The following is a 20000-nucleotide window of genomic DNA, read 5'->3' as shown; positions in this document are numbered from 1 at the left end:
TCTTTCTAACAAATCTATCCATCTTTCTTTCTTTCTAACAAATCTATCCATCTTTCTTTCTTTCTAAATAATCTATCCATCTTTCTTTCTAACAAATCTATCCATCTTTCTTTCTAGCAAATCTATCCATCTTTCTTTCTACCCAACTAATCTATCCATCTTTCTTTCTAACAAATCTATCCATCTTTCTTTCTAACTAATCTATCCATCTTTCTTTCTACCTAACAAATCTATCCATCTTTCTTTCTAACAAATCTATCCATCTTTCTTTCTAACTAATCTATCCATCTTTCTTTCTAACAAATCTATCCATCTTTCTTTCTAACAAATCTATCCATCTTTCTTTCTAACAAATCTATCCATCTTTCTTTCTACCTAACACATCTATCCATCTTTCTTTCTAACAAATCTATCCATCTTTCTTTCTAACTAATCTACCCATCTTTCTTTCTAACAAATCTATCTATCCATCTTTCTTTCTACCTAATCTATCCATCTTTCTACCTAACTAATCTATCCATCTTTCTTTCTAACTAATCTATCCATCTTTCTTTCTAACTAATCTATCCATCTTTCTTTCTAACTAATCTATCCATCTTTCTTTCTAACAAATCTATCCATCTTTCTTTCTAACAAATCTATCCATCTTTCTTTCTAACTAATCTATCCATCTTTCTTTCCAACTAATCTATCCATCTTTCTTTCTAACTAATCTATCCATCTTTCTTTCTAACAAATCTATCCATCTTTCTTTCTAACAAATCTATCCATCTTTCTTTCTATCAAATCTATCCATCTTTCTTTCTAACAAATCTATCCATCTTTCTTTCTTTCTAACAAATCTATCCATCTTTCTTTCTACCTAATCTATCCATCTTTCTACCTAACTAATCTATCCATCTTTCTTTCTAACTAATCTATCCATCTTTCTTTCTAACTAATCTATCCATCTTTCTTTCTAACTAATCTATCCATCTTTCTTTCTAACTAATCTATCCATCTTTCTTTCTAACAAATCTATCCATCTTTCTTTCTATCAAATCTATCCATCTTTCTTTCTATCAAATCTATCCATCTTTCTTTCTTTCTAACAAATCTATCCATCTTTCTTTCTTTCTAACAAATCTATCCATCTTTCTTTCTAACTAATCTATCCATCTTTCTTTCTATCAAATCTATCCATCTTTCTTTCTTTCTAACAAATCTATCCATCTTTCTTTCTTTCTAACAAATCTATCCATCTTTCTTTCTTTCTAACTAATCTATCCATCTTTCTTTCTAACAAATCTATCCATCTTTCTTTCTAACAAATCTATCCATCTTTCTTTCTATCAAATCTATCCATCTTTCTTTCTAACAAATCTATCCATCTTTCTTTCTTTCTAACAAATCTATCCATCTTTCTTTCTACCTAATCTATCCATCTTTCTACCTAACTAATCTATCCATCTTTCTTTCTAACTAATCTATCCATCTTTCTTTCTAACTAATCTATCCATCTTTCTTTCTAACTAATCTATCCATCTTTCTTTCTAACTAATCTATCCATCTTTCTTTCTAACAAATCTATCCATCTTTCTTTCTATCAAATCTATCCATCTTTCTTTCTATCAAATCTATCCATCTTTCTTTCTTTCTAACAAATCTATCCATCTTTCTTTCTTTCTAACAAATCTATCCATCTTTCTTTCTAACTAATCTATCCATCTTTCTTTCTATCAAATCTATCCATCTTTCTTTCTTTCTAACAAATCTATCCATCTTTCTTTCTTTCTAACAAATCTATCCATCTTTCTTTCTTTCTAACAAATCTATCCATCTTTCTTTCTAACAAATCTATCCATCTTTCTTTCTACCTAACTAATCTATCCATCTTTCTTTCTAACAAATCTATCCATCTTTCTTTCTAACTAGTCTATCCATCTTTCTTTCTACCTAACTAATCTATCCATCTTTCTTTCTACCTAACTAATCTATCAGTCTTTCTTTCTAACAAATCTATCCATCTTTCTTTCTAACTAGTCTATCCATCTTTCTTTCTACCTAACTAATCTATCCATCTTTCTTTCTACCTAACTAATCTATCAGTCTTTCTTTCTACTTAACTAATCTATCCATCTTTCTTTCTAACAAATCTATCCATCTTTCTAACATCTTTCATGATGCTAGCTACATGCTAATCATGCTAGCTTCTTGCTAAAAACATGCTAGCATGATGCTAGCAACATGCTAATCATGCTAGCATGATGCTAGCTACATGCTAATCATGCTAGCTTCTTGCTAAAAACATGCTAGCATGATGCTAGCAACATGCTAATCATGCTAGCTTCTTGCTAAAAACATGCTAGCATGATGCTAGCTACATGCTAATCATGTTATTTTGATGCTAGCTACATGCTAATCATGCTAGCATGATGCTAGCTACATGCTAATCATGCTAGCTTCTTGCTAAAAACATGCTAGCATGATGCTAGCAACATGCTAATCATGCTAGCATGATGCTAGCTACATGCTAATCATGCTAGCTTCTTGCTAAAAACATGCTAGCATGATGCTAGCTACATGCTAATCATGCTAGCATGATGCTAGCTACATGCTAATCATGCTAGCGTCTTGCTAAAAACATGCTAGCATGATGCTAGCAACATGCTAATCATGCTAACATGATGATAGCTACATGCTAATCATGTTAGCTTCTTGCTAACAACATGCTAATCATGCTAGCATGATGCTAGCTACATGTTAATCATGTTAGCTTCTTGCTAAAAACATGCTAGCATGATGCTAGCAACATGCTAATCATGCTAGCTTCTTGCTAAAAACATGCTAGCATGATGCTAGCAACATGCTAATCATGCTAGCATGATGCTAGCTACATGCTAATCATGTTAGCTTCTTGCTAAAAACATGTTAGCATGATGCTAGCAACATGCTAATCATGCTATTATGATGCTAGCTACATGCTAGTCATGCTAGCTTCTTGCTAAAACATGCTAGCATGATGCTAGCAACATGCTAATCATGCTAGTATGATGCTAGCTACATGCTAGTCATGCTAGCTTCTTGTTAAAAACATGTTAGCATGATGCTAGCAACATGCTAATCATGCTATTATGATGTTAGCTACATGCTAATCATGTTAGCTTCTTGCTAAAACATTTTAGCATGATGCTAGTAACATGCTAATCATGCTAGCATTAAGCTAGCTACATGCTAGTCATGCTAGCTTCTTGTTAAAAACATGCTAGCAACGTGCTAATCATGCTATTATGATTCTAACAACATGCTAATCACGCTAACAACATGTTAATCATCTTAACTACATGCTAATCATATTAGCATCAAGCTAGCTACATGCTAATCATGTTAGCTTCTTGCCAAAAACATCTATCTATCTATCTATCTTTCTTTCTTACTAATCTATCTTTCTAACTAATCTATCCATCTTTCTTTCTTTCTTTCTTTCTAATTCCATCTTTAAAACTTCATTCAAACTTCAAGATTATTCAAACGCTCTGGTCTGGCTTTCTCAAGCCAACTTAAAGTTTGTGTCATCAAACTTTTTTTTCTAGTTAAGTTGGCTTGAGAAAGCCAACTTACTGAAATCCTATTTAAACTTATTATTATTATTAAGTTGGCTTGAGAAAGCCAACTTACTGAAATCCTATTTAAACTTATTATTATTATTATTATTATTATTCTTCTTACTCAAAATTTTCTGACTCTAACTCCTCCTAGAGCTTTAACTCTACAAACTCCAAACTCGGGTCAGACCTTCAGACTGTTCTGACTTAGTGTGCTATATCTTTTTAGACTGATTCGACTTTCAGATTTCTTAAAAATTAATATTAAAAATCATAAAAATCCCATTGACTTTCATTGCAGCATGGTCAAATTGAGCCAAGACTACGGTGGCCCAATAGCGTACAACAAAAACTCAAATCTAAATTCCCTGAAGCCCTAGACTCAATTAAACTACCATTCTATATGAACTAATGAACTATCTATCTATCTATCTATCTATCTATCTATCTATCTATCTATCTATCCATCTTTCTTTCTAACAAATCTATCCATCTTTCTTTCTAACTAATCTATCCATCTTTCTTTCTAACAAATCTATCCATCTTTCTTTCTACCTAATCTATCCATCTTTCTTTCTACCTAACTAATCTATCCATCTTTCTTTCTAACTAATCTATCCATCTTTCTTTCTAACAAATCTATCCATCTTTCTTTCTAACAAATCTATCCATCTTTCTTTCTAACAAATCTATCCATCTTTCTTTCTACCTAATCTATCCATCTTTCTTTCTACCTAACTAATCTATCCATCTTTCTTTCTAACAAATCTATCCATCTTTCTTTCTAACAAATCTATCCATCTTTCTTTCTACCTAATCTATCCATCTTTCTTTCTACCTAACTAATCTATCCATCTTTCTTTCTAACAAATCTATCCATCTTTCTTTCTAACAAATCTATACATCTTTATTTCTAACAAATCTATCCATCTTTCTTTCTAACTAATCTATCCATCTTTCTTTCTAACAAATCTATCCATCTTTCTTTCTAACAAATCTATCCATCTTTCTTTCTACCTAACTAATCTATCCATCTTTCGTTCTAACTAATCTATCCATCTTTCTTTCTAACAAATCTATCCATCTTTCTTTCTACCTAACTAATCTATCCATCTTTCTTTCTAACAAATCTATCCATCTTTCTTTCTACCTAACTAATCTATCCATCTTTCTTTCTAACTAATCTATCCATCTTTCTTTCTAACAAATCTATCCATCTTTCTTTCTAACAAATCTATCCATCTTTCTTTCTAACTAATCTATCCATCTTTCTTTCTAACAAATCTATCCATCTTTCTTTCTAACTAATCTATCCATCTTTCTTTCTAACAAATCTATCCATCTTTCTTTCTAACAAATCTATCCATCTTTCTTTCTAACTAATCTATCCATCTTTCTTTCTAACTAATCTATCCATCTTTCTTTCTAACTAATCTATCCATCTTTCTTTCTAACAAATCTATCCATCTTTCTTTCTACCTAATCTATCCATCTTTCTTTCTACATAATCTATCCATCTTTCTTTCTACATAATCTATCCATCTTTCTTTCTACCTAATCTATCCATCTTTCTTTCTACCTAATCTATCCATCTTTCTTTCTACCTAACTAATCTATCCATTTTTCTTTCTAACTAATCTATCCATCTTTCTTTCTAACAAATCTATCCATCTTTCTTTCTACCTAATCTATCCATCTTTCTTTCTACCTAACTAATCTATCCATCTTTCTTTCTAACTAATCTATCCATCTTTCTTTCTAACAAATCTATCCATCTTTCTTTCTAGCAAATCTATCCATCTTTTTTTCTAACTAATCTATCCATCTTTCTTTCTAACTAATCTATCCATCTTTCTTTCTAACAAATCTATCCATCTTTCTTTCTAACTAATCTATCCATCTTTCTTTCTAACAAATCTATCCATCTTTCTTTCTAACTAATCTATCCATCTTTCTTTCTACCTAACTAATCTATCCATCTTTCTTTCTAACTAATCTATCCATCTTTCTTTCTAACAAATCTATCCATCTTTCTTTCTAACAAATCTATCCATCTTTCTTTCTAACTAATCTATCCATCTTTCTTTCTAACAAATCTATCCATCTTTCTTTCTAACTAATCTATCCATCTTTCTTTCTAACAAATCTATCCATCTTTCTTTCTAACAAATCTATCCATCTTTCTTTCTAACTAATCTATCCATCTTTCTTTCTAACTAATCTATCCATCTTTCTTTCTAACTAATCTATCCATCTTTCTTTCTAACAAATCTATCCATCTTTCTTTCTACCTAATCTATCCATCTTTCTTTCTACATAATCTATCCATCTTTCTTTCTACATAATCTATCCATCTTTCTTTCTACCTAATCTATCCATCTTTCTTTCTACCTAATCTATCCATCTTTCTTTCTACCTAACTAATCTATCCATTTTTCTTTCTAACTAATCTATCCATCTTTCTTTCTAACAAATCTATCCATCTTTCTTTCTACCTAATCTATCCATCTTTCTTTCTACCTAACTAATCTATCCATCTTTCTTTCTAACTAATCTATCCATCTTTCTTTCTAACAAATCTATCCATCTTTCTTTCTAGCAAATCTATCCATCTTTTTTTCTAACTAATCTATCCATCTTTCTTTCTAACTAATCTATCCATCTTTCTTTCTAACAAATCTATCCATCTTTCTTTCTAACTAATCTATCCATCTTTCTTTCTAACAAATCTATCCATCTTTCTTTCTAACTAATCTATCCATCTTTCTTTCTTACTAATCTATCCATCTTTCTTTCTAACAATTCTATCAATCTTTCTTTCTAACAAATCTATCCATCTTTCTTTCTAACTAATCTATCCATCTTTCTTTCTAACAAATCTATCGTTCTTTCTTTCTACCCAAGTAATCTATCCATCTTTCTTTCTAACAATACTTTCTTTCTCTTTCTTTCTTTCTTTCTTTCTTTTTAACAAATCTATCCATCTTTCTTTCTAACTAATCTATGCATCTTTCTTTCTAAAAATTCTTTCTTTCTCTTTCGTTCTTTCTTGATGCTAATAACATGCTAATCATGCTAGCTTTCCGCTAATCATGTTAGCTTCTTGTTAAAAACATGCTAGCATGATGCTAGCTACATGCTAATCATGCTAGCATGATGCTAGCTACATGCTAATCATGCTAGCTTCTTGCTAAAAACATGCTAGCATGATGCTAGCTACATGCTAATCATGCTAGCATGATGCTAGCTACATGCTAATCATGCTAGCTTCTTGCTAAAAACATGCTAGCATGATGCTAGCAACATGCTAATCATGTTATTATGATGCTAGCTACATGCTAATCATGCTAGCATGATGCTAGCTACATGCTAATCCTGCTAGCTTCTTGCTAAAAACATGCTAGCATGATGCTAGCAACATGCTAATCATGTTATTATGATGCTAGCTACATGCTAATCATGCTAGCATGATGCTAGCTACATGTTAATCATGCTAGCTTCTTGCTAGCAACATGCTAATCATGCTAGCATGATGCTAGCTACATGCTAATCATGCTAGCTTCTTCTTAAAAACATGTTAGCATGATGCTAGCAACATGCTAATCATGCTATTATGATGTTAGCTACATGCTAGTCATGCTAGCTTCTTGCTAAAAACATGCTAATCATGCTAGCTTGATGCTAGCTACATGCTAATCATGTTAGCTTCTTGCTAAAAACATGCTAGCATAATGCTAGCAACATGCTAATCATGCTATTATGATGTTAGCTACATGCTAATCATGGTATCATGATGCTAGCTACATGCTAATCATGCTAGCTTCTTGCTAAAAACATGCTAACATGATGCTAGCAACATGCTAATCATGCTAGCATGATGCTAGCTACATGCTAATCATTCTAGCTTCTTGCTAAAACATGCTAGCATGATGCTAGCAACATGCTAATCATGTTAGCAAGATGCTAGCTACATGTTAGTCATGCTAGCTTCTTGATAAAAACACGTTAGCATGATGCTAGCAACATGCTAATCATGCTATTATGATGCTAGCTACATGCTAATCATGCTAACAACATGCTAATCATCTTAACTACATGCTAATCAAATTAGCATAAAGCTAGCTACATGCTAATCATGTTAGCTTCTTGCCAAAAACATCTATCTATCTATCTATCTATCTATCTATCTATCTATCTATCTATCTATCTATCTATCTATCTATCTATCTATCTATCTATATTTCTTTCTAACTAATCTATCTTTCTAACTAATCTATCCATCTTTCTTTCTTTCTTTCTTTCTTTCTTTCTAATCTATCTTTAAAACTTCATTCAAACTTCAAAACTTCAAACGCTCTGGTCCGGCTTTCTCAAGCCAACTTAAAGTTTGTCATCAAACTTTTTTTTCTAGTTATTATTATTCTTCTTACTCAAAATTTTCTGACTGCTACTCCTCCTAGAGCTTTAACTCTACAAACTCCAAACTCGGGTCAGACCTTCAGACTGTTCTGACTCGAGTTGCTATATCTTTTTAGACTGATTCGACTTTCAGATTTCTTAAAAATTAATATTAAAAATCATAAAAATCCCATTGACTTTCATTGCAGCATGGTCAAATTGAGCCAAGACTACGGTGGCCCAATAGCGTACAACAAAAACTCAAATCTAAATTCCCTGAAGCCCTAGACTCAATTAAACTACCATTCTATATGTACTAATGATCTATCTATCTATCTATCTATCTATCTATCTATCTATCTATCTCTCTATCTATCTACCTAATCTTTCTTTCTTTCTTTCTAACTAATCTATCCATCTTTCTTTCTTTCTAACAAATCTATCCATCTTTCTTTCTTTCTAACAAATCTATCCATCTTTCTTTCTTTCTAAATAATCTATCCATCTTTCTTTCTAACAAATCTATCCATCTTTCTTTCTAGCAAATCTATCCATCTTTCTTTCTACCCAACTAATCTATCCATCTTTCTTTCTAACAAATCTATCCATCTTTCTTTCTAACTAATCTATCCATCTTTCTTTCTACCTAACAAATCTATCCATCTTTCTTTCTACCTAACAAATCTATCCATCTTTCTTTCTAACAAATCTATCCATCTTTCTTTCTAACTAATCTATCCATCTTTCTTTCTAACAAATCTATCCATCTTTCTTTCTAACAAATCTATCCATCTTTCTTTCTAACAAATCTATCCATCTTTCTTTCTACCTAACACATCTATCCATCTTTCTTTCTAACAAATCTATCCATCTTTCTTTCTAACTAATCTACCCATCTTTCTTTCTAACAAATCTATCCATCTTTCTTTCTACCTAATCTATCCATCTTTCTACCTAACTAATCTATCCATCTTTCTTTCTAACTAATCTATCCATCTTTCTTTCTAACTAATCTATCCATCTTTCTTTCTAACAAATCTATCCATCTTTCTTTCTAACAAATCTATCCATCTTTCTTTCTAACTAATCTATCCATCTTTCTTTCCAACTAATCTATCCATCTTTCTTTCTAACTAATCTATCCATCTTTCTTTCTAACAAATCTATCCATCTTTCTTTCTAACAAATCTATCCATCTTTCTTTCTATCAAATCTATCCATCTTTCTTTCTAACAAATCTATCCATCTTTCTTTCTTTCTAACAAATCTATCCATCTTTCTTTCTACCTAATCTATCCATCTTTCTACCTAACTAATCTATCCATCTTTCTTTCTAACTAATCTATCCATCTTTCTTTCTAACTAATCTATCCATCTTTCTTTCTAACTAATCTATCCATCTTTCTTTCTAACTAATCTATCCATCTTTCTTTCTAACAAATCTATCCATCTTTCTTTCTATCAAATCTATCCATCTTTCTTTCTTTCTAACAAATCTATCCATCTTTCTTTCTTTCTAACAAATCTATCCATCTTTCTTTCTAACTAATCTATCCATCTTTCTTTCTATCAAATCTATCCATCTTTCTTTCTTTCTAACAAATCTATCCATCTTTCTTTCTTTCTAACAAATCTATCCATCTTTCTTTCTTTCTAACTAATCTATCCATCTTTCTTTCTATCAAATCTATCCATCTTTCTTTCTAACAAATCTATCCATCTTTCTTTCTTTCTAACAAATCTATCCATCTTTCTTTCTACCTAATCTATCCATCTTTCTACCTAACTAATCTATCCATCTTTCTTTCTAACTAATCTATCCATCTTTCTTTCTAACTAATCTATCCATCTTTCTTTCTAACTAATCTATCCATCTTTCTTTCTAACTAATCTATCCATCTTTCTTTCTAACTAATCTATCCATCTTTCTTTCTAACAAATCTATCCATCTTTCTTTCTTTCTAACAAATCTATCCATCTTTCTTTCTTTCTAACAAATCTATCCATCTTTCTTTCTAACTAATCTATCCATCTTTCTTTCTATCAAATCTATCCATCTTTCTTTCTTTCTAACAAATCTATCCATCTTTCTTTCTTTCTAACAAATCTATCCATCTTTCTTTCTAACTAATCTATCCATCTTTCTTTCCAACTAATCTATCCATCTTTCTTTCTAACTAATCTATCCATCTTTCTTTCTAACAAATCTATCCATCTTTCTTTCTAACAAATCTATCCATCTTTCTTTCTATCAAATCTATCCATCTTTCTTTCTAACAAATCTATCCATCTTTCTTTCTTTCTAACAAATCTATCCATCTTTCTTTCTACCTAATCTATCCATCTTTCTACCTAACTAATCTATCCATCTTTCTTTCTAACTAATCTATCCATCTTTCTTTCTAACTAATCTATCCATCTTTCTTTCTAACTAATCTATCCATCTTTCTTTCTAACTAATCTATCCATCTTTCTTTCTAACAAATCTATCCATCTTTCTTTCTATCAAATCTATCCATCTTTCTTTCTTTCTAACAAATCTATCCATCTTTCTTTCTTTCTAACAAATCTATCCATCTTTCTTTCTAACTAATCTATCCATCTTTCTTTCTATCAAATCTATCCATCTTTCTTTCTTTCTAACAAATCTATCCATCTTTCTTTCTTTCTAACAAATCTATCCATCTTTCTTTCTTTCTAACTAATCTATCCATCTTTCTTTCTATCAAATCTATCCATCTTTCTTTCTAACAAATCTATCCATCTTTCTTTCTTTCTAACAAATCTATCCATCTTTCTTTCTACCTAATCTATCCATCTTTCTACCTAACTAATCTATCCATCTTTCTTTCTAACTAATCTATCCATCTTTCTTTCTAACTAATCTATCCATCTTTCTTTCTAACTAATCTATCCATCTTTCTTTCTAACTAATCTATCCATCTTTCTTTCTAACAAATCTATCCATCTTTCTTTCTATCAAATCTATCCATCTTTCTTTCTATCAAATCTATCCATCTTTCTTTCTTTCTAACAAATCTATCCATCTTTCTTTCTTTCTAACAAATCTATCCATCTTTCTTTCTAACTAATCTATCCATCTTTCTTTCTATCAAATCTATCCATCTTTCTTTCTTTCTAACAAATCTATCCATCTTTCTTTCTTTCTAACAAATCTATCCATCTTTCTTTCTTTCTAACAAATCTATCCATCTTTCTTTCTAACTAATCTATCCATCTTTCTTTCTAACAAATCTATCCATCTTTCTTTCTAACTAGTCTATCCATCTTTCTTTCTACCTAACTAATCTATCCATCTTTCTTTCTACCTAACTAATCTATCAGTCTTTCTTTCTAACAAATCTATCCATCTTTCTTTCTAACTAGTCTATCCATCTTTCTTTCTACCTAACTAATCTATCCATCTTTCTTTCTACCTAACTAATCTATCAGTCTTTCTTTCTACTTAACTAATCTATCCATCTTTCTTTCTAACAAATCTATCCATCTTTCTAACATCTTTCATGATGCTAGCTACATGCTAATCATGCTAGCTTCTTGCTAAAAACATGCTAGCATGATGCTAGCAACATGCTAATCATGCTAGCATGATGCTAGCTACATGCTAATCATGCTAGCTTCTTGCTAAAAACATGCTAGCATGATGCTAGCAACATGCTAATCATGCTAGCTTCTTGCTAAAAACATGCTAGCATGATGCTAGCTACATGCTAATCATGTTATTTTGATGCTAGCTACATGCTAATCATGCTAGCATGATGCTAGCTACATGCTAATCATGCTAGCTTCTTGCTAAAAACATGCTAGCATGATGCTAGCAACATGCTAATCATGCTAGCATGATGCTAGCTACATGCTAATCATGCTAGCTTCTTGCTAAAAACATGCTAGCATGATGCTAGCTACATGCTAATCATGCTAGCATGATGCTAGCTACATGCTAATCATGCTAGCGTCTTGCTAAAAACATGCTAGCATGATGCTAGCAACATGCTAATCATGCTAACATGATGATAGCTACATGCTAATCATGTTAGCTTCTTGCTAACAACATGCTAATCATGCTAGCATGATGCTAGCTACATGTTAATCATGTTAGCTTCTTGCTAAAAACATGCTAGCATGATGCTAGCAACATGCTAATCATGCTAGCTTCTTGCTAAAAACATGCTAGCATGATGCTAGCAACATGCTAATCATGCTAGCATGATGCTAGCTACATGCTAATCATGTTAGCTTCTTGCTAAAAACATGCTAGCATGATGCTAGCAACATGCTAATCATGCTAGCATGATGTTAGCTACATGCTAGTCATGCTAGCTTCTTGCTAAAAACATGCTAGCATGATGCTAGCAACATGCTAATCATGCTAGCATGATGTTAGCTACATGCTAGTCATGCTAGCTTCTTGCTAAAAACATGTTAGCATGATGCTAGCAACATGCTAATCATGCTATTATGATGCTAGCTACATGCTAATCATGCTAGCTTCTTGCTAAAACATGCTAGCATGATGCTAGCAACATGTTAATCATGCTAGCATGATGCTAGCTACATGCTAGTCATGCTAGCTTCTTGCTAAAAACATGTTAGCATGATGCTAGCAACATGCTAATCATGCTATTATGATGCTAGCTACATGCTAGTCATGCTAGCTTCTTGCTAAAACATGCTAGCATGATGCTAGCAACATGCTAATCATGCTAGTATGATGCTAGCTACATGCTAGTCATGCTAGCTTCTTGTTAAAAACATGTTAGCATGATGCTAGCAACATGCTAATCATGCTATTATGATGTTAGCTACATGCTAATCATGTTAGCTTCTTGCTAAAACATTTTAGCATGATGCTAGTAACATGCTAATCATGCTAGCATTAAGCTAGCTACATGCTAGTCATGCTAGCTTCTTGTTAAAAACATGCTAGCAACGTGCTAATCATGCTATTATGATTCTAACAACATGCTAATCACGCTAACAACATGTTAATCATCTTAACTACATGCTAATCATATTAGCATCAAGCTAGCTACATGCTAATCATGTTAGCTTCTTGCCAAAAACATCTATCTATCTATCTATCTTTCTTTCTTACTAATCTATCTTTCTAACTAATCTATCCATCTTTCTTTCTTTCTTTCTTTCTAATTCCATCTTTAAAACTTCATTCAAACTTCAAGATTATTCAAACGCTCTGGTCTGGCTTTCTCAAGCCAACTTAAAGTTTGTGTCATCAAACTTTTTTTTCTAGTTATTATTCTTCTTCTTATTTTTCTTACCCAAAATTTTCTGACTGCTACTCCTCCTAGAGCTTTAACTCTACAAACTCCAAACTCGGGTCAGACCTTCAGACTGTTCTGACTCGAGTTGCTATATCTTTTTAGACTGATTCGACTTTCAGATTTCTTAAAAATTAATATTAAAAATCATAAAAATCCCATTGACTTTCATTGCAGCATGGTCAAAATGAGCCAAGACTACGGTGGCCCAATAGCATACAACAAAAACTCAAATCTAAATTCCCTGAAGCCCTAGACTCAATTAAACTACCATTCTATATGTACTAATGATCTATCTATCTATCTATCTATCTATCTATCTATCTATCTATCTATCTATCTATCTATCTATCTATCTATCTATCTATCTATCCTTCTACCTAATCTTTCTTTCTTTCTTTCTAACTAATCTATCCATCTTTCTTTCTAACAAATCTATCCATCTTTCTTTCTAACTAATCTTTCGTTCTTTCTTTCTTTCTAACTAATCTATCCATCTTTCTTTCTAACTAATCTATCCATCTTTCTTTCTAACTAATCTATCCATCTTTCTTTCTTTCTAACAAATCTATCCATCTTTCTTTCTAACAAATCTATCCATCTTTCTTTCTAACTAATCTATCGTTCTTTCTTTCTAACTAATCTATCCATCTTTCTTTCTAACTAATCTATCGTTCTTTCTTTCTAACAAATCTATCCATCTTTCTTTCTAACTAATCTATCCATCTTTCTTTCTACCTAACTAATCTATCCATCTTTCTTTCTTTCTAACAAATCTATTCATCTTTCTTTCTAACAAATCTATCCATCTTTCTTTCTAACTAATCTATCGTTCTTTCTTTCTAACTAATCTATCCATCTTTCTTTCTAACTAATCTATCGTTCTTTCTTTTTAACAAATCTATCCATCTTTCTTTCTACCTAATCTATCATTCTTTCTTTCTACCTAATCTTTCTTTCTTTCTAACTAATCTATCCATCTTTCTTTCTAACAAATCTATCCATCTTTCTTTCTACATAATCTATCCATCTTTCTTTCTAACTAATCTATCCATCTTTCTTTCTAACTAATCTATCCATCTTTCTTTCTAACTAATCTATCCATCTTTCTTTCTAACAAATCTATCCATCTTTCTTTCTACCTAATCTATCCATCTTTCTTTCTACCTAATCTATCCATCTTTCTTTCTACCTAACTAATCTATCCATCTTTCTTTCTAACTAATCTATCCATCTTTCTTTCTAACAAATCTATCCATCTTTCTTTCTAGCAAATCTATCCATCTTTTTTTCTAACTAATCTATCCATCTTTCTTTCTAACAAATCTATCCATCTTTCTTTCTAACTATTCTTTTTTTCACTTTCTTTCTTTCTTTCTTTCTTTCTTTTTTCTTTCTTTCTAACAATTCTATCTTTCTTTCTTTCTTTCTTTCTTTCTTTCTTTCTTTCTTTCTTTCTTTCTTTCTTTCTAACAATTCCATCTTTCTTTCTTTCTTTCTTTCTTTCTTGCTTTCTTGCTTTATGCTAATCATGTTAGCTTCTTGCTAAAAACATGCTAGCATGATGCTAGCTACATGCTAATCATGCAAGCTTCTTGCGAAAACATGCTAGCATGATGCTAGCAACATGCCAATCATGCTAGCATGATGCTAGCAACATGCCAATCATGTTAGCATGATGCTAGCTACATGCTAATCATGCTAGCTTCTTGTTAAAAACATGCTAACATGATGCTAGCAACATGCTAATCATGCTAGCATGATGCTGGCAACATGTTAATCATGCTAGCATGATGCTAGCTACATGCTAATCATGCTAGCTTCTTGCTAAAAACATGCTAGCATGATGCTAGCTACATGCTAATAATGTTAGCATGATGATAGCTACATGCTAATCATGCTAGCTTCTTGCTAAAAACATGCTAGCATGATGTTAGCTACATGCTAATCATGCTAGCTTCTTGCTAAAAACATGCTAGCATGATGCTAGCTACATGCTAATCATGCTAGCATGATGATAGCTACATGCTAATCATGCTAGCTTCTTGCTAGCAACATGCTAATCATGCTAGCTTCTTGCTAAAAACATGCTAGCATGATGCTAGCTACATGCTAATCATGCTAGCTTCTTGCTAAAAACATGCTAGCATGATGCTAGCTACATGCTAATCATGTTAGCTTCTTGCTAAAAACATGCTAGCATGATGCTAGCAACATGCTAATCATGCTAGCATGATGCTAGCTACATGCTAATCATGCTAGCATGATGCTAGCTACATGCTAATCATGCTAGCTTCTTGCTAAAAACATGCTAGCATGATGTTAGCTACATGCTAATCATGCTAGCTTCTTGCTAAAAACATGCTAGCATGATGCTAGCAACATGCTAATCATGCTAGCATGATGCTAGCTACATGCTAATCATGCTAGCATGATGCTAGCTACATGCTAATCATGCTAGCATGATGCTAGCTACATGCTAATCATGCTAGCATGATGTTAAAAACATGCTAGCATGATGCTAGCATAATGCTAATCATGCTAACATGATGCTAGCTACATGCTAATCATGTTAGCATGATGCTAAAAACATGCTAGCTTCTTGCTAGCAACATGCTAATCATGCTAGCATGATGCTAATCATGCTAGCATGATGCTAGCTACATGCTAATCATGCTAGCTTCTTGCTAAAAACATGCTAGCATGATGCTAGCTACATGCTAATCATGCTAGCTTCTTGCTGAAAACATGCTAGCATGATGCTAGCAACATGCTAATCGTGTTATTATTATGCTAGCTACATGTTAATCATGCTAGCATGATGCTAGCTACATGTTAATCATGCTAGCATGATGCTAGTTACATGTTAATCATGCTAGCTTCTTGCCAATAACATCTATCTATCGATCTATCTATCTATCTATCTATCTATCTATCTATCTATCTATCTATCTATCTATCTATCTATCTATCTATCGATCGATCTATCTATCTTTCTAACTAATCTATCTTTCTAACTAATCTATCCATCTTTCTTTCTTTCTTTCTTTCTTTCTAATTCCATCTTTTTCCAACTTAATTCAAACTTCAAGATTCTTCAAACGCTCTGGTCCGGCTTTCTCAAGCCAACTTAAAGTTTGTGTCATCAAACTTTTTTTTCTAGTTTGTTTTGATATGTTGGGCCGTAGAGCAGAAAGCGGGTGATGCGAAGTGACGGACGGGGAGTGTGTGTTCATGGAGGATTGTGTTCCTCTTCGGCTCATAAATCAGGTTCAGGGTTCCCATTAAAACTGTGATTTGAAAGGCCACATTCATGGATCAGGATAATTATATAGTCCTGCTCTGATTCGTTGGCCTCGTTCAGACCTCAGGATGGTTTCGCACACGGAGAACTTTAATCCTTCATGGGTTTCGTTGGCTAAATGTTGTGGGAATCGCTGGACTGGATCAGGATTTTTCACTTTATTTTGAGAAATTTCTTAACTTTCACAAGGAATATTTTTGTGAAAATGGTCCTTTTGGAATTGATGCCGTTTGGAAATGTTTTTTATCGTTATTGATCATTGATTTATTGTAATCCACAGTGGGTTTTGGCTTTATTCGAGGCGTTCGCACACGGATTACTTTAAGCCTTCGTGGGTTTCATTGGATAAATGTGGTGGGAATCCTGTAGATTTCATGTATTTATGACTTTGTGTTGACGATTTGTGTTAATCTGGTCCGTTTGGAGATGTTTTGGTCTGTTTTTACCGTTATTGATCATGGATTTATTTTAGAAAACGGTTAGTTCCAATCGGTGTTGGGTTAGTTACTCTAAAAAAGTAATTAATTACTAGTTACTAATTACCTTTTCAACAGTGTAATTAGATTACTGTACTAATTACTCTCTTTAAAAAGTATTTAATTACTAATTACTTTCAAAATCCCATATCAATCTGAACCACATAAATAATACGATGATATATGAATCTGTTTTAATTCTTTCAAATAAATACTATAAAATTGCATGAATTATCCTTAAACTGACCAATGTGGAGAAGGTTACATTATAAAAATGATGTTAAACCCACTATTATTTTATGTCTGATCTCATGACATTTTACACTTTTTTTCATACATATTATACAATAATTCATACGAATTTGTACGAATGCGGTCATAGGATTTAGACACCTCATAAAATGCATCGGATTGATCTATACACAGTATTTACCTCAATTACATCAGAAGTAACTGTAATTAAATTACAGATAAATGAAGAGTAATCCCTTACTTTACATTTTCATGGGAAAAGTAATTAAATTACAGTAACTAATTACTTAGTAATTAGTTACACCCAACACTGGTTCCAATCCTCGATTCTGATTGGTCAATAGCTGTGCTTTATTCATGATAAAACACGTGTATCGCTGCAGTTTATTTGAGCGTTCATAATATTACACATTGGATCGTTGTTGCTGTTCACGGTCAGGGACTATTTTTTCTAGCGGAAGGAAGGCTTTTAGTGATTTTACTTAATGAAAGCACAAATAATTTTTTTTTTTACTTTAATATTTGTATTGTGTGGTAACCGTTTTATAAAAGAAATAAGGTACTCGAGGCAAGTGAATAAGTAACGTCTGGAGGGGTAACTCCGCTTCGTGTCGAGCCTAACAGCGTCCTTCAGCCTTTACTTATTGACGATACAGCACTGCTTCTCTCGTTCCTTATTGCATACATATACCATGGTCTGGGTGAATACTCGATTCTGATTGGCTGCAGGGTGTCAATTAAAAATGACACCTAGTAAAGGGGTTTTAGTGAAACTGACTGTTTACCGTTCGAAAAATAATAAATGAATGCGCTGGTGAGTAACCATAGCAACAGGCAGCCAAAGTATCCGCTTACAGTTTATTGTATCAAAACAAACATTAGTTAGCCGTTATACTACGCCTACCTGTGTGTTTGAATTATAGATTAAAAAAACGAAATTGTAACGCCCATGGCTAGACAAGCATAACTTGCATGAAAAAAAAAATACGTTAACTTTCTGGCTCGTAAGTTAGCTAAACTGAAGGGTTCTCCGACTATAAGCTAAATAAACCGTAAGGCGTAACCAGGGAAACCAAGTTATTGTTTGTAAAAACGTTTGATTTCGATTGTAACTAATTAAAATATAAACTAAAGTTTTAAAAATGTTTTATTTTTATTTTTATAAAAAAATGTGCCACTTATTTAAAATTGCAATTTCTCTGAAATAAAACTTTTGGATTTTTTTTTTTTTTTTTTTTTTTTTTAAATTATATCAAGAAAGCCTTAAAACATAAAAACAAAAGGCATCAAAATATAATCAAGGATTAAAACACAATTTCCATTGTGGTCCTTTTAAGACCACAGCTAGTACACAACTGCAGGAAATATGAAAGTGATTTTTGAATATTTTATTACAAAATTTTTACGAGGCGTTCGCACGGGTTTCATTGAATCCTGTAGATATTGTTTAAAGCACATGGAAAAGATTATGTGAAAATGTAGACCTCATCTAAACAGAAATGTTCAAATTATGAATCATATTGCAGTCGTCACTGCATTAAAACTGTGATGAGATTCGAGTGTCGGACTCGTCTGATGTTGTGCAGACAGACACGTCATCATGTTCAACTAACTCTTCCCATGTTGTGTTGTGTGATGATGTCAGATCATGTCAGGCGTCAGATGATGGACTGATGCGTCTCATGAGACCACACACACACATCTCTTCATCTGCCGTTAGAGGTTTCCCAGCATGCCGTGCTGCTAATTAACACCGCCATATTGATCCGCAGCCAGACTCGTCTCTTCTGATCAATATTAATAATTTATTGTGGTGAAATGAAGCAAGTAGCAGAAGTGCAGTTCATATAGTTGTTGGTTTATTGTTTGGCGTTTAACACACGTTTGTGTGCGTCTCAGACGGTCTACGTCTGATGAGAGACAAAATAAATCTGAGTTGCATATGAATTAATTGTTGAAATGATATATATATATATTAGGGCTGTCAAACGATTCATTGCGATTAAGTTAACAAAGACATCTCAAACAATGTTATATTTGCATTACCGTCAATCTGTCATTATTGAGCAAATGACACTTAATGACAGTTGTCATAAACATGCATAAAACCTTCATATTCATAATATACGTCATGTCATTATGGCAAGCCTTTTAGCTTTTATTCATTTCCAGGATATGAATTCTTGATATCAACAATTACATTTTTTGATATTTAATTGTGCAACAATTTAATTGTGATATCAAGCTTTGAATTATTGATATCAACAATTGAATTCTTGAGATCAAAAATGTGATATCAACAACTGAATTGTTTATCAACAATTTAATTGCTGATATCTGTAATTGTATTTTCACTAGTGAAATGTCACCATAGGCTGCCATTCAAAATGAATTGTTGATATCAAGAATTGATTTTTTACTAGTAGAAATATCATTTTTGATATCTATAATTACATTGTTACTAGTAAAAATGAGAATCCCTGATATCAATAATTAAATTGTCACTAGTTGAAATGTCTATTCTTGATATCAACAATTCAATTGTTACTAGTAAAAATGATCATTTTTGATATCTGAAAATGTATTTCTGATATCAATATTATTTCAGATATCTAAAATGGCTTTTTTTACTAGTAACAATGACATTCATGATTTCAGAAATTGTCACTAGTAAAAATTGAATTAT

At 32.2% G+C, this 20000-nt stretch overlaps 1 protein-coding gene across 2 annotated transcripts in view; it reads left to right on the top strand.

The window, feature by feature from the left end:
• Window positions 1–20000, top strand: part of fbxl17 (F-box and leucine rich repeat protein 17) — a 202164-nt gene that overhangs the window by 108781 nt on the left and 73383 nt on the right. The window lies entirely within an intron of this gene.

The sequence above is a fragment of the Pimephales promelas genome, chromosome 14 (genome assembly GCF_988280905.1).
Source record: "Pimephales promelas chromosome 14, fPimPro1.hap1.1, whole genome shotgun sequence".
In the NCBI taxonomy this organism is placed as follows: Eukaryota; Metazoa; Chordata; class Actinopteri; order Cypriniformes; family Leuciscidae; genus Pimephales; species Pimephales promelas.
The sequence above is the reverse complement of the archived record's forward strand: the minus strand, read 5'-3'. Positions and strand labels throughout refer to the sequence as shown.